General features: G+C 41.3%; 1 pseudogene; it reads left to right on the plus strand.

The window, feature by feature from the left end:
* Positions 1–15,034, plus strand: part of LOC102843977 — a 74,292-nt pseudogene extending 59,258 nt beyond the window's left edge.
* The last annotated feature ends 221 nt before the right edge of the window (positions 15,035–15,255 follow it).

Below are 15,255 nucleotides of genomic sequence, written 5' to 3' on the forward strand. Positions count from 1 at the left end.
CAGTGGTAAGAAACTGTGCTGCAACCCTAAAGGTACATGGTTTAAATCCACCAGCTGCTCAATGGGAGAACGATGGACAGTCTCCTGCCATGTAACTTACTGCTTTTGAAAACCCACTGGAGGGTCAGCTGTGGGTCAGTTCCATCTCAACGGCACACACCACCACCAGCCACCTCACAGGGAAATAGAGGCTGATGGAACAAGAGCTGTGGGCTGAGCACAGCATTTATCTTAAGCAGTAAAGAGTAAGCAAGAAGAATTGTGTTGCCTTTTGCAGGTGTTCTTAAGAATAAGAAAGTTGAACATGAGACTGAAAATAAAAAGAAACTTTTTTTTTTAAGTCAGCCCTGAATGCAGCAGTATTTCAATTGCAGTGGAATATGGCCTTTGCCAAAGCACAAAGTAAAGGACGTTTCATGTTACATGATTAAAGCCATCCTTCTTGTGGTTCAGGAAAGGAGTGGCTAGTGCATTTGCACTTTGGGGAAGTCTTTCAAGGACTGTTTATGTGTTTACTGTCAGCGCCTTGACTAAGAGCAGCCTGCCATCTCTACTGCCTGCCAGTGCGGCCAGCTCCCTACACTGCGCTGGGGCTGCCTCTGAAGAGGAAAGATTATCCTACATAGACTCTATATGACATTTTCTCTATGTGTCTCCACCAACAATCAATCTCACTCTCTCTCTTTGTCCCACTTACTCCCTGTTCTCACTCCCTCCCTTCTCTCCTTATCTCCTACCTCTCTCCCCTCTTTTCCCCTCTCTCCCCCCTCCTCCTCCTTCTTCCTTCTTTCTTTCTCTCTCTCTCCCCTTTCCTCTCTCTCCTCTCTCTCTGTCTCCCATCTCTTCCTCTCCCCTCTCTTTCTCCTTCCTTCTCTCCTTCCCTCCATCCCTCTCTCCCTTCCTCTCTTATCACTGGGTGGCATTATGGTATATGGAGCAATACTGTGGACAAAAAGCCAAAATGTGTAGATCCCTAATAGATCACCCCATCCTTCATGTTTCTATGCCTCTGAATAAAATCTTATCTTCTGAGTAAAACATCTAGAAGAGTTTCACATTTTCTAATAGCTAGTCTTTAAACCGAAGCCAGATCCCAGAAAGGGCTTGGTTTCCTTGACCTGTTTTGTTCTATCTCACATTTGACAATGAGAGTCTTAGTTTCTCGTACCCTCTCATCATTGTTTCTGTAAATCTACAGGTAGGAATTAGCTGGGATCCTTCCTGAGCACTTCTGTTCTCCAGGGTTCTGTGCTTAACACGGAAACGTGTCTCTTTCAAACATCATCTGTAGGAAGGAGGCACATTTTACAAATGAGGAAAACAAGAAAAAAATGTTCTATCAGGACTACTTTAAAATAACTCAATAAGTGAAGCAGGAAAGAGCAGAAGCAAGGGTGATAGGGATTGGTCAGTGGTGAATAATGTGGACTTATTGGACCATCCTCTTTATTTTTATATTTTTGAGAAGTTTTAAAAACAAAGGCAGTTACATAAAATATGAGGACAAAGAAGAGCAACAACAGATGATCTTCACCTAACCTTTGCTTAAGGTTATTTGAAAGCCATCTTCCAGTATAGAAACTAGTTGCAATACGTGAGCTATAGCCCAGAAGTCTGTTGGAACCTTGGATGGGGGCTTCCAACATTATTATCTACTCACAGCCTTCAAGTCTTCTGGTTTCCTCTTACTTTTCTCCTGAGTGTTTCACAGAAGCCTATTTTGTACTCCAGGAAGAGGGAAAGTAATTTCAAATGCAATGAAATAATGTTTTTTTTTGTTCTGTTGGCGATAACGTGTGTTCTCAGTGACTTCTCTGAGGTGTAAATTGTTCCCTTTCTATCTTGTGAGTGCCTTCGCCTCGTTTTCTCGTTGTTAACTGAAGAATTGTTCTTCTCTCTCTAGACTCCAGATCTGCATCTGCTTTATGCTGTTCCATCTGTTCTGCATTGTCGTTTCTCCATAATATATGAGGTGCAGGGTAGCATTTAAAGAGACAGTCATGTTGATTTGAGCCTCTAACTCTCTGTTTGTTCGTGAAAATTTTTTTTTTTCAATTTATGGTGGTTAACAGAAATGTACAAGGCGTTTTGTTACCTATTAGAAATTGCCTTACCTTTGAAAATGTGTAAGATAGCTTTTTGTTTATTCTTTTCCCTTTACCATGTATGTCCCTTTGCCTTCTTTATTGCTCTCATCCCAAACACCTTCTCAGAGCTCTTATGACCTGATCTCCTTGGAAAGACTGAAAAAGTCAAACACTTCTACACCAAAAGAACTATATATTGGGTTGAAAGTTCAGATTTCTTTGTATCCATGTGTCCCTTTTGGATTTTAAGGGTGATCGGCTACTGACTAGAGAAGGACATTTCCTAGTGGTGGCTCCTAAGTCAGTACGTTGTTGCTGTGTGCTTTCAAGTCAGAACCAACTCATAGCTGACCTTCCAGTGGGTTTTCAGAGAAGAATAGCCATCCATCTCCCGCCGAGCATCTGGTGGCTTCAAACCACGTGTCTTTGGGATTGCAGCACAGCTTCTCACCACTAGGCCACCAGAGCTACCTGAGTCAGTGTAGTTTTGTTGTTGTTGCGGACCGTCAAGCCAGAACTGATCCATATCTGACCCTCTAGCAGGTTTTCAAAGGCAGTTAACCACACTGGAGGAGATTCCCTGTCTTTCTCTCGCAGAGCAGCTGGTGGATTCAAACCTCAAGCTTTTGGGATTGCAGCACAGCTTCTTGCCACTAGGCCACCAGAGTTCTATTTAACTTCTGCAATCAGTCTCCCCAAGGCTCCGCTCTGCAGAATGGAGAGACTACTGACTACCTGCCTTGCAGTATTGTCAAGATAAGCTTTGAAAAGTAGCCAAATAGGGCTCATTGCCAATTACAAAACCTTTGTAAATGGTCAGGGTGTCATTGTTGTGGAGTCAACTCGGACTCATAATGACCGTACAACAGAGGAAAACACTACCCAGTCCTCACAATGTGCCGTCCTCACAATGTCTGCGGTGCCTAAGCCTGATATGTCCGATCCATTTTGGTGAGAGTCTTCCTCTTTTTAACTGACTCATGTCTTTCTTCAGGGACTGACTCCTTCAGAGAACACATTCACAAAGTCTCAACATCATTGCTTCTAGGTACAGTGGGGCTTTACTTTCAAGATAGATTTGTTTCTCCTCTGGCAGCCCAATTCAGTAGTCTTCACCAACACCGAAATCGAAAAGCATCAATTCTTCTTCAGCCTTCTTTATTCATGGTCCAACTTTCACATGCATAGGAAGCAATTAAAAATACTGTGGCTTGCATCGTGGTCCCATAGTCTTTATATTGTCATTCTTTCAGTTTAGCACTTTAAAGACTCCTTGACAACAGATGTGACCTTATGCAATGTACCCTTTGTTTTCTTGACTGCTTCTTTCATTGATGTGTTTTGTTTGTTTGTTGCTATTTCTTTTGTATTGGTTTGCTTGCAAAGTTCATTTACTTTGTGTTTCACACTATCCTTCATTTACATTGTGTTTCATACAATCCTTGCGATTCATTGTCTTTTATAAAATCAATCAGTACTGAACTATGTCAGCCACTGCCCTGTCCAGATCCCTGCCTGATCTTTCTCATTTCCTTTACCCATCCCTTCCTCCATCCATCAAATTGTGCAACCCTGTGATTTCCCCCCTGCCCATCCTCACCCTTCTGCTCCTACCCTCCACATCCCTGATCCTCATATATGTTTTACAAGTAATTTTTCTATTTCTACAATAAAAGTCTTATATAGTATTTGTCCTTATACTACTGAATTGGTTCACTCAGAAAATGCTTTCCAGTCCCTTCCAAGTTGTGTACTAATTTTCTATAATCATTGCCCCTGAGTACTGGGTAGTAGTCCAGTGAATGTGCCACAATTTCTCCATCCATTCGATTGTGGGTTGGACATTTGGGCAGTTTCCATGTTCTTATGATGGTGAATAATACTGCTATTAACATTGGTGTACAAATCTCCATTTGTGCCTCAGTTCTAATGTTCTCAGGATATATTCCAAGCGGTGGAATAGCTAAGCTATATGGAATTTCCATGTTCAGCTTTTTTGAGGAGATGTCATTCTGCCTTCCAGAGTACTTGTACCATTTTACAACCTCACCAACAGTGTATTAGAGTTCCATTCTCTTCACATCCTCTCCAACATGTATTACTTGCAGTCCTGTTAAACTTTTGCCACTGGGGTAAAATGGTATTTCATTGTGGTTTTGATTTGCATCTCTCTTCTTGCCAGTGATTTTGAGCATAATTTTTTCATGTATCTGTTGGCCATTCAAATCTCTTCCTCTGTGAAAGGTCCATTGATGTCTTTTGCCTGTTTTATAATTGTGTTATCAATCTCTCTTATAGAGGCCCTGTAGGATTCTGTAAACTTTTGTTACAAAAATCTTGTTTGAGTTGGTATTGTTAAATGTTATATCCTAGTCAATAGTTTTCTTTTTATTCTGCTGGGAAAATTTTTGATGCACATAAGGATTTAATCCTTAGAAGATCCCATTTATCAATGATCCTCTCCTGATGTTGTCAGTGGTGTGATGTGGATCCAAGTAAATTATGTCCTTGAAAATGGTAATTTTTCCTCCATTTACTATGATGTTGTTCATTAATCCAGCAGTAAGAATTTTTGTTTACTTTACGTTGAGAATGTAGTTTGCGAGGAAGGTGTAGTCTTCAAGTTTCATCAATAAGTTCTTCACGTCTTCTTTGTTTCTGTAAGTAAGGTAGTATTGTATGTATATCACAGATTATTAATTAATCTTCTTCCCATCCTAATGCCACATTCTTCCTCCAAAGTGCAGTTCTTCTGACCATTTGCTCAGCATATAGGTTGACTAGGTAATGGTCAGAGTATAATCCTGATGTATACATTCCTTGATTTTAAGACATTAAAATCCCCTTGTTCTCTTTGAACTACTGCTTCTAGGTCTATTTTTGACATGAGCACAATCAAGTGTTATGGAATTCACATTCTTCTAAGTTTTATCTGTAATTCGTTAACATCCACACAGTCAAATTCTTTTTCATGGTCAATGGAATATGAGTAAACATCTTTCAGGAGCTATAATTATTATTCACTGTACCAGTCATGGTAGCATGGGAGAGGGAGGACTGTGGACAATAATAGCTACCAAAAAAAGGCGTGTGTTTTCTTAGTTTCTGAATTAAGTTGAAAAGCAGTTTTTACTCTAACAGTAGGCATTTGCTAACCTCAAAGACACAGCCACCACTAAGAACCTAAAAGAATTTCTTTGAAGTTGATTCTCATTCAAGTGTGGTATTCACTTTGAGAAGAAACTTAGTCTTCAATTTAAGAGTCTCATTGCATTATCTCTTTTTTATTTTATATCTACTATGCTGTCATTCTGTATGTCATCAGAGATAGTTTTCTGGGCAGGGTTTAGTAAGGACAGAAGTTTTGCATTTGAATTTATTTTGCATTTGAGGTTAGTAATGAAGAGTTGTTGGTTGCTCTGGGGAAAGTACAGACGCCACCTTATTTCTATTTTCTGTAAAGATGAAAATGACAGAGAACAGCAGTACTAATAAGTAGCCCCGTGTCTAGTTGAGTTCAGAAAAATAATTCACTACTTCTGAGGAAATTGGAGCCTTTGATGAAAGCTGCTTTTTTGACAAATGAGAAATTGTAACACTGGCAGTGAAAATGTATCATAACATCTGTATTCATTCATTTACACTGTAACAAGCATTTCTTGAATAACTTCTTTGGGCCAGGGTCTTTGTTAGACTTGGAATATAAAAGTGAGTGACACTGTTGTAATTGGAAAGAGAGCTCAGTCAAATTCTAGGATTAAGAGAGGGATATTTAGGAAGGAGCTAATTGCAAAAATATGAGCTGAGGTTAGAGTAAATCACTAGGGACAAAGCAACACCCTGGGGATCTTAACAGTGGGGAACCTTTACACCCCTCAGCCAAATAAATCAAGGGAAGAGAAAGTACTGAAGCCTAGAGAGAATATGGAGCAGACCACCTCAGAGAGATGCAGCCTGAGGCCTTCTTTGGGGAGGCAGCAGCATGGCTGGCAGGGAAGAAGCCACAGGGGATAAACATCACTGTCACTCTTCTCCAGTCTTTCAATCTCCTGCTGCCAGTGCTCACTGGCAAATCTCAGCTGGAAACCAAAGGACAAGGGAGCCCGGAGAAGTCCATGCACCCAGCAGGAAGAAGGTGGAGAGAGAAATTGGAGTGGCCTAAGGGAAGAATCCAGTACAACTGTGAGCTTCCTCCAGGTCTCCCTAGAAGGCCAGATGATGGACACACAGCACATCAACACTCTACAGTCATTAATGTTATACTGATATTTATAAAATAATATGTGACTCTTCATATGGTAAAACCTCTTTCTCTGATATTGAAGAAGGAAAAAACCCACTGCCATTGAATCAATTCCAACTAAGAGAAACACTGCAGAACTTCTCTCTAGAGGTTTTAAAACGTTGTTGTTGTTGTTGCTGCTGCTGCTGCTGCTGCTGCTAAGTGTCGTCGAGTCGCAGGCGACTCATAGCGACCCTATGAAGGAGAGTCCTTGATGCTTTGGTGGCTTTCATCCTCTCTCCAGGTTCATAGGGTTTCCGGAGGCAAGCTATTATGGAAGTGGATGCCGCTCCTCCTTCCACGCTTGTTTAATCTGGGAGCTCCACCCCACTCTCTGTCCACATTGGGTAGCCAACCGTTAACACATTTGACACATCAGTGTCACAGTGTTCAGCCTCACAGCAACCAAAAGTGACTGCAGGTACGGCAACTTGTACACCAGGGCTATATGACCTAGAGGAATATCTGAACAAAAACAGTGAAAGACTGCAGCCCGAGGGTCCTTTTGGGCTTGAAGCCCTCTGCTGCCTTAAACCCTAGGCCAAGTCCTTCATGTCCGAAAACTGCCGCAACAGCTGTGCACACAGCCTTTAAAACTAGAATCTTTATGAATATTGATTGACGTCTCTTTTTCCCACAGAACAGGGGGTGGACTTGAGCTATCAAGTTTGTTTAGCAGCCATACTATGCCATCAACGCTCCTTAACTCTGATGCTGTTGTGGTTGTACAACATTGAGTTTACTCACAGCTGACCCTCCAGGGGGTTTTCAGGGGCTGTAATTAACACTGGAGGAGATTGTCCATTTTTCTTCCATGGAGCAGCTAGTGGATTTGAACCATGTGCTTTGGGTTGACAGCATACCTCCTTACCACTAAGCCACCAGAGCTCTCTTTTGAGGTGGTTAGGCACCATCACATCAGTTCACACGCCCAGGGAGCATATCGACAGTAGAACACTACCTCTTCCTGTCCTGTTCTTACAATCCCTACAAGGTATAAATCTATACAGCTACTGTGTCAGTTCACCCCAGAGAAGGTCTTCTTCACCTTTTACTTCACCAAACATGATTTCTACTTCAGAGATTGCCCCCCACCGCACCCCCACCCCCCAGTAGCATGGTCAACAATGTAAGTTGAAGTCTTGCCACCCTCATCTCCAACGAGCATTCTGACTGCATTTCTTTCAGGACAGACTTGTTCTTTTGGTTATCTAAAACTATATTCCATTTTATTCACTAACGTTGTAAATCAAAGTCATCAGTTATTGGATCTTTGTTATATGAAAAAATCAGAAGCCAAACCCATTGATTCAGTGGTCATCGATTCAGTTCTAACTCGTAGCAACCCTCCATTGGTTTCAAGGCTGTAAGTTTTAACAGGAAAAGATTACCTGCCATTCTTCCGCACAGCAGCTGGGAGATTAGAATCCCTGACTCCTCAGCTAACAGCTCAATGTGTTTTGCAGTTTACCACCAACATTCTTATCCTGATATTTTTTAATTCATTTTAATGAAAGTTTATAGAGAATGTGGATTTCCATTCATTCATTCATTGTTGCACTTTTCTCCCTGCCCAACCTCCCCTCCCCAGTTTGCTCTTCTTTTTGAAAAGTAAAAGAAAAATTCTTTCATTGTTTACATCCTTTCCCCCAAGTCCACTCCACTATGAAGCCTTTGTTCTGTATCCTGTCATGACAACAATGCCTAGTCCTATATCCTTTTTAAACAGTTCTCTCCCTCATCTCTCCCAATGCAGTCTACATAATTTATCCCATATTTCTCAATATTAACCCAAATGAAACTCACCGCCATCAAGGTATGTCCACCTCATAGCTTTCCATTGATGCTCAGCGACTCTAAGTGTTCTCAGGAGGAGGTCACCACAGATTGAAACCACTGACCTTTTTTAAGTTGGCATCCCAGCATATTGCACTTCACATCCGGCAGACATTTATTCCAAATCTCAAAGATTCAATAAGAATTTGTCAAATGATGTCTGAAGGCGGGGATGAAACAAGAAGCAGAGGACGAGACAAATGTTTTCCTCACACAAATAAGCACCGCTCATTTGGAAATGATCTGTGTGACTAGAGAATAAGGTATATGAAGCACAGAGAATAGGTCTGCGATACTGTGAAGCTTGGCTTTGGTCATTGGAGAGTGATCTCCAGAATCACCACAGCATCATTAACATCCTAGAGCAAGATACTCCTGATCTCCCTGCTCCATCAGAAACCACGTCCCTGAGGCTAGGTATTGTGGGCTTAGCACTGAGAATCGCGTTTAGCACACTCGAGGGTCTATCACTAATGGGAGAACAAGTCAGCCATGAACATAAGAATCAAGATACCTGATCTTATGCCATGTGTCTTCATTTTGATCTATTAGAGTGAAATTCAATGTATTAGGCATTGGCACTAGTTTGATTTCTCCACTTTTCTTCTAGAAATAAATATATCTAAAGAAAAAGGGCAGGGTGAAGAGTCTGAGCCTCTTTCCATCACGTGAAACCTCAGCCTTCTGTTTCTCAGCTTTCCCTTCTCACAGGTGGAAATTATATTCTCTCCCTGTACTCTCTCCTAAGGTTGTTGTGAAGATCAAATGAGATGAGAGGTGTCTTGACAGGTGTGAAGTATTTCACAGATAAGATGCTCAATACCTCCCTCTCCCGCATCAGTAGGGACTGAGGTGGACCACACAGGTGAATTTGTCAGATCAGTAAACTGTGTTCCGTTAGCCCAGGTTTTCTCTACGTCAATGCTGTGAGCTCTTGCAGCCAAATCCTCCTCTGCTGTGTGGATCTCTCCTGAGCTTTACAGCCTTTTTCACAGCAGTGCTGGTCTCTCCCCATTAGATGCCATTGGCACCCCTGACCCCAGGCCTGTGACAACCAAAGCTGTCCCCAGACCCTGCCAGGAGTCTCCTGAAGGGAAGAATGCCCCCACTGTGAGGACCCACTGTACCATACATTCTTTTTCAATCTTAGCCATCATAGCTGGAAATCTTCCTGAAATAGGGTGGTCGTGTCCATACCCAGCTAAACACAGGTTCCTGGATTGATAGACTAGAATACTGGCTTTAACGCTGCTAACATCTTCAAGAAGTGCTCGAGTTATTTGCAGGTGTCCCTGGTGTGCTGTAGTTTGTTTGTTTGTTTGTTTGTTTTAAAAAATTTATTTTAATGGAAGTTTGCAGAGACTTTGGATTTCCATTCATTCATTGTTACACTTTTCTCCCTGCCCACCCCTTCCCCCAATTTGCTTTTCTTTCTAAATAGCAAAAAAAAAAAATAATAATAATCTTTCATTGTTATTCTATCCCTTCCCCCAAGTACACTCTACTATGCAGCCTTTGTTCTGGACTCCTGTCATGACAATAATAGGTAATCATATATCCCTTTTAAACAGTTCTATCCCTCATCTGTCGTTTTTAAGACCTTGGGTCTGCTAACCGTGGTTTTTTCTCCCTTCCATCTCTGTCCTCCCCCCATCCCCTCAGCCCCTCCCCCGCCTCCTCATGAAGCTGACAGCTGTCATTTTCCTGTAAGCAACAAAGTATACTAATTTGCTATTTCTAATCTGCTGGGGATTTGAAAAGCAGCTCTCCAGCATCCACAGAATACATCTAAAATGAGAATCAGCAGCCCCCTGCATTTGGGCCTGGGTGTGCAGGCGTCTAGTCCATGCACTTGGTTTCCTCCAGCACTGCAGAGGCCTCTTCTAAATCTTACTTGGTTCTTCTTTGGCAGCATCACCTTTGAGGGGCACCTGCCAACTAAGTGGCTCCCTGATAAGTAAGATGTCGCTCCAATGGTTATTATGATTTCATGGTATCACTCACATCAATTTTCCAAACCCTTTCATTTAGGAAGGAATCAGAGTGAAAGAAAGTCTAATCACTATTAAATACCCTTTCCATTTGTAAATTAATATTTTGGAGAGCAATTCGTTTTTCATTTTCCCACCACCCTTCTCAGTCCTTTTCCAATTAGAAGTTGTAACGGGTCGCTGTTGCATGGATTCCAGTTCATGGTGACCCCCTGGGTATCAGAAGAGAATTATACTACATGGGGTTTTCAATAGCTGTTTTTCCAGAAACTCCGTCTTCTGAGATGCCAACGGGCAGACTTGAACTACTAAATTTTGAGTTAACAGCAGAGCTTATGTGATAACAGGACGTAATCTATGAGGCTGCATAGAGCCTCGAAGACCAGTAAGTTGACGGTTATTTGAACACAACAATTTCGGTGAATTGATAGCTTGCATGAGCTGTTGTCAGGTATTGAGTTGACTACGACTCACAGCACCCCTATAAATAATAGATCTAAACTCTGTCCTATCCTGTGTCAGCTTCAGCAACTCCGATATACTTGATTTCATGGACACGGTCACTATGTCAATCCATCTCGTTGAATCCATTCCTCTCCTTTGCTGACCTTCCACCTTTCCAAGCTTGATGTCTTTCTCCTAGGACGGCCTCTCCTAACAACAGACCTGAAGTATGTAGCACTAAGATTTCCCTTCCTTGCCTCCAAGAAGCTCTCTGGCTTTATTTTCTCTAAGACATATTTGTTTATTCTTTTGTTAGCCTCTGGGATAGTCCGTATTCTCCAGCACCACAGCTCAAAGGCATCGATTCTTCTTTTGTCTTTTTTTTTTCTTCATTGTCCAACTTTCAGATGCATAGCAATTGAAAAGACTATCCTCTAGATCAGATGGGCCTTAGTCTTTAAACTGGCATCATTGTTCCTCAACACTTTGGAGAGATCCTTGACAGGATATTTTCCCAATGCAACACATCTTTTGATTTCTTGACTGCTGATACCAAAGGTGTTGCTTATGGATCCAAGTAAGAGAATATCATTAACAACTCCAATCTTTTCTCCACCTATGCTATTGGTCCAGTGGTGAGGAGTCTTGTTTTCTTGATGTTGAAATGTAATCAATACTAAATACTGTTGTCTTTTATTTTCTGCATCAAGTGTTTCAAATCCTCTTTACTTTCAGCAAGGTTGTATCCTCGGCCTCACACAAATTGTTGATGAGTATTCTGTCTGATCCTGATGCCATGTTCTTCATATAGTCCAGCTTCCGGAATGATTTGCTTCGCATACAGTTTGAATAGGTATGGAGAACAGATAGAGCCCTGACACACACCTTTCTACATATTAGATACTTTGTTTTAAAATATGTATTGAAGAAAACAAATTAATAACAACACTGTCTTCCCAATTCAGAAGCAGGAGTGGCATCCACTTCCTAAATAACATGCCTCCGAAAACTCTATGAACTTTGAGAAATGTTGGTAGTTGTAGAGGGGCTTCAGGCCTTTTGTTCATGAGGTCGCTATGAGTTGTGTTTGACTCGAAGGCCATCAACAACAGCAACATCTTCCCAATGGATTGAGTTTTTTTTAAAAAAAAAAAAAAAAAAGGAAAGAAAACTATGTCAGGTATAGATAGCAAGCCAAAGACGAGAACTTCAAAATTTCAGATGAAGAAAGCTGTAATGAAAGCACGGACTAATCTTTCATGTCACATATAAAGAGAGAACTGTAATCGTTTCACAGAGAGGGAGGGAAGTCAAACGACTGCACTTCCACCCATTTCTTATTCTGTTGCAATTCTCTTTTAAGCTCAATGATTGAGACTATGCCAATACATTTCCAACTCATAAGATAAATTCCCTTCCTTTATTTCCTCCATTGCAAATATTTGTATTTTTCACAGGGCAAGAAGAAGGTTAAGAGACTCAGTGTCAGTCTGACACCAGTGGATAGAAGCTCGCTATCACTAACCACCTGCTTGTCAAGGTTGTGAGGCTATTTCTGTCTGCCGTTGCAAGGAATAATCCCTCATGCCAGAATAAAGCAAGCTGTAATGGAACACTTACCTGAATGAGGGGCAAGGTCAAAGGGAGCATTACATTTAAAATGTTTCTGTACATAAGAAAAGAGGAGATCAGTGTCCAACGTGATGCTGAACACCAGGAGAAGAACAGCGTTTGACCTGCCACAATTTTCCCAAGTCCCGGCTAGTCTTCTCTCCTGATTGGATCAGGCTTTTCAGAAGATGATTCTGAGCCAAAGAGCCCTTGAGAATGAAGAGCCAAGAATAACCAGTCTGCATCTTTGCATATGAAGCCTGAGGTCATCACAGAAGCAAGAACCCCCTCTACGTTACATTCAGGATCCTCTCAATCCCTTGAGTATGTCCTAAACAGCATAAAATGTTGCCAATAATGTGCATATGGGTCTCAGTGAAGAATTCTGTGGAAGAGATTGGTCTGACCTGAAAAAAGTCAAAGAAACAGTCAGTCCTGGAAAAAGAAATTTCTTAGAACACAGTAACCATCTACTTGTATTTTCAATAGAGCAAGTTTAATCGAGAAGGATCCCTGTGTATCTCTTGTGTTCTGCAGTTTCAGCCTTTCAAAAAGATCACTGATTAATTGGACTGGGTTAATGGCTCATTTTATTATGATGACTTTTGACCATCTTTCTCGCGGAAGTTGCCCTGATTGAATCATGGGCTGCTGGAGGAGAAATAAATCCGTTACTACTGTGGCATTTAGGCTTTATCTACAGCAGAGCAGGAGAGGCATGCATTGTCTCTTGAGCATGGTGGGTCCTTCATTTTCTTTGGACTATGTTCTAGTCAGTGGGAGTGGGTAGAATGCCTTTTAAATTTGGATCATCAGTTGTACCAGGGGCAGTTTTTTGAGTCCTGAGTTTCTGATGCAGGAGCAAGAAGGAGGCTGGTGTTAAGATGAGTTTGGTTCAGGACTGACTTGATGATTGGTGGGTCTTTGTGACTTGCTAAGAAATGAGGGATAGTTGGTGCCCAGATGAAGGTGGTAACAGTGCCAGTACCACATTCCGTGATGAATTCTTGCAGTCTGTCTGAATCTAAGGTTTCCACAATACTTGTTCGACAAAGAGTTCCATGACCAATAAAGATCATCTCCCCACTCTTGTGAAGATCTATTGCGTTAAGCAGGTCCTGCTACGCTTTTTGTTATAATTTGTTACTTTTGTTGTTGTTGTTGTTGTTGTTAGGTGCGGCAGTTAGGAAATCAAACAATGTATTTTATTGGGCAAATCTGTTGTCATTTACCTCTTTAAAGTGCTAAGGAATCAGGATGTCATTTCAAAGACTAAGGTGTGCCTGACCCATAGTGTGATATTTTTTTCAGTACTTAAATGCATGTAGAAGCTGGACAGTGAATAAGTAAGATCTAGAAAGAATTGGGGCTTTTGAACTGTAGTGTCGGCAAAGAATGTTGAATATCCCATGGGCTGGCAAAATAACAAATAAATCTGTCTTCAGAGAAGTGCAGGCAGGGCGCTCCTTACAGGCAAGGATGGTGAGACCACCCCACATGATTGGGTCATGTTGTATGGGGAGCCAGTAGCTGGGGAAAGACCTCATGCACGGAAAAGAATAGAGTGCTTTTCAGATGGTGCCTTATATATTGACGAGAGGATCCTCAAGGAAATAGATTGACCCAGTAACTGCAACCGAAGGCTTAAACACAACAGAGATTGAGAGGACGGCATAGGGTCAAGCAGGGTTTCATTTCCGTTGTACACGGAATCACTCTGGTACAAGTGGCAAGAAGCTGTGCTGCAATCCTGAAAGCACACACTTTGAGGCCACCAGGTGCTCTACAGAAGAAGGATGGGCAATCTCCTCCCATGCAGTTACCTGCCTCTGAAAACCCACCAGAGGGTCAGCTAGGAGTCAGCTCCAACTCAGTGGTACACTAACAACAATGGGGCCAATATGAGTCAGATCCAGCCCCCTAGCACCACATAGCACTCACTTGCCTGTGTATGATTTCAGAAAAGTATTCCAACTCTATTGATAAATGGGTTATTATCTATATTTTGAAATGGGAGAATGGAGACCTTAATCCATGCATTAGTCTTTAGTGCTTTGGACTAAGCTGGCCTGTTGCAGGATTTTATTTGAAAATAACAACTAAAATTACAAACTGAATTTTCTGATTCTTTTTCCTTCACTTTATCCCAGTTAAAATCCTTACACTCCAGAGGTTAGAATACTTTTTACAATCTAGCTGTGGATACTAAAGGAAGAAATATCTTCTTACAAACATTTGTCACTTATAAGCTAATCACATATGTTTACACCGGTTACAAAGAAAGTGTGCATGACATCAAAGATGGCAAGATTTCATCCGTCCTACTTTGAACACAATTCCTAGAGAAGGACACCATCCTCAGTGAGAAAGTGGATAAGTGTCCCAATTTGGTGGCCACCAGGAAGAAGCCAGCTGCAGACGTTGTCAAAGTTACCTTTGCAGACCAACAGAAGACAAACAAGTTTGCACGAAATACGAGAAGAATCTCGGAGCTAAAGGAAGAGACAGACGTAAAAGAGAAACAGCTGCAGAATTTAGAAGACCCCTGTGATGACATCATGCTGGCGAATGATGACTGCCTAATGATACCCTAGCAAGTAGGTGATGTTTTCATTAGCCATTGTCAAGAGGCAACACAAGAAATGTTAGAAGAAGCAAAGACAACTTTGCAAGAAGAAATCAATGCCAGCGTGGAATCTAGCCAGTGGATGCTAGCAAATGTGAAAGTTCAGTTACGTGCAAAATTCAAGAGCAGCGCAGACGTGGAAGTGGATGAAAGTTAGATGTTTTATAATGCTTTTAAAAAACTTTGTTTCATAAACTTGAGTATTGTTTAAATTGATAATTTCCCTTCAAATGATATGGGAAAATATAACCTTTCTTTTAAAAAAAAATTTGCATGTATTTAATGACAACTTGCCTTTTTTTATATGCCTTGCTTGCTAATTTTATATTTTTAAAGGAAGACAATATTCTTCTGTGTCTTTTGCATAATTCTATCAAG

This window comes from Elephantulus edwardii, unplaced genomic scaffold (genome assembly GCF_000299155.1).
Source record: "Elephantulus edwardii isolate Elephantulus edwardi_28Jun2011 unplaced genomic scaffold, EleEdw1.0 scaffold00003, whole genome shotgun sequence".
In the NCBI taxonomy this organism is placed as follows: domain Eukaryota; kingdom Metazoa; phylum Chordata; class Mammalia; order Macroscelidea; family Macroscelididae; genus Elephantulus; species Elephantulus edwardii.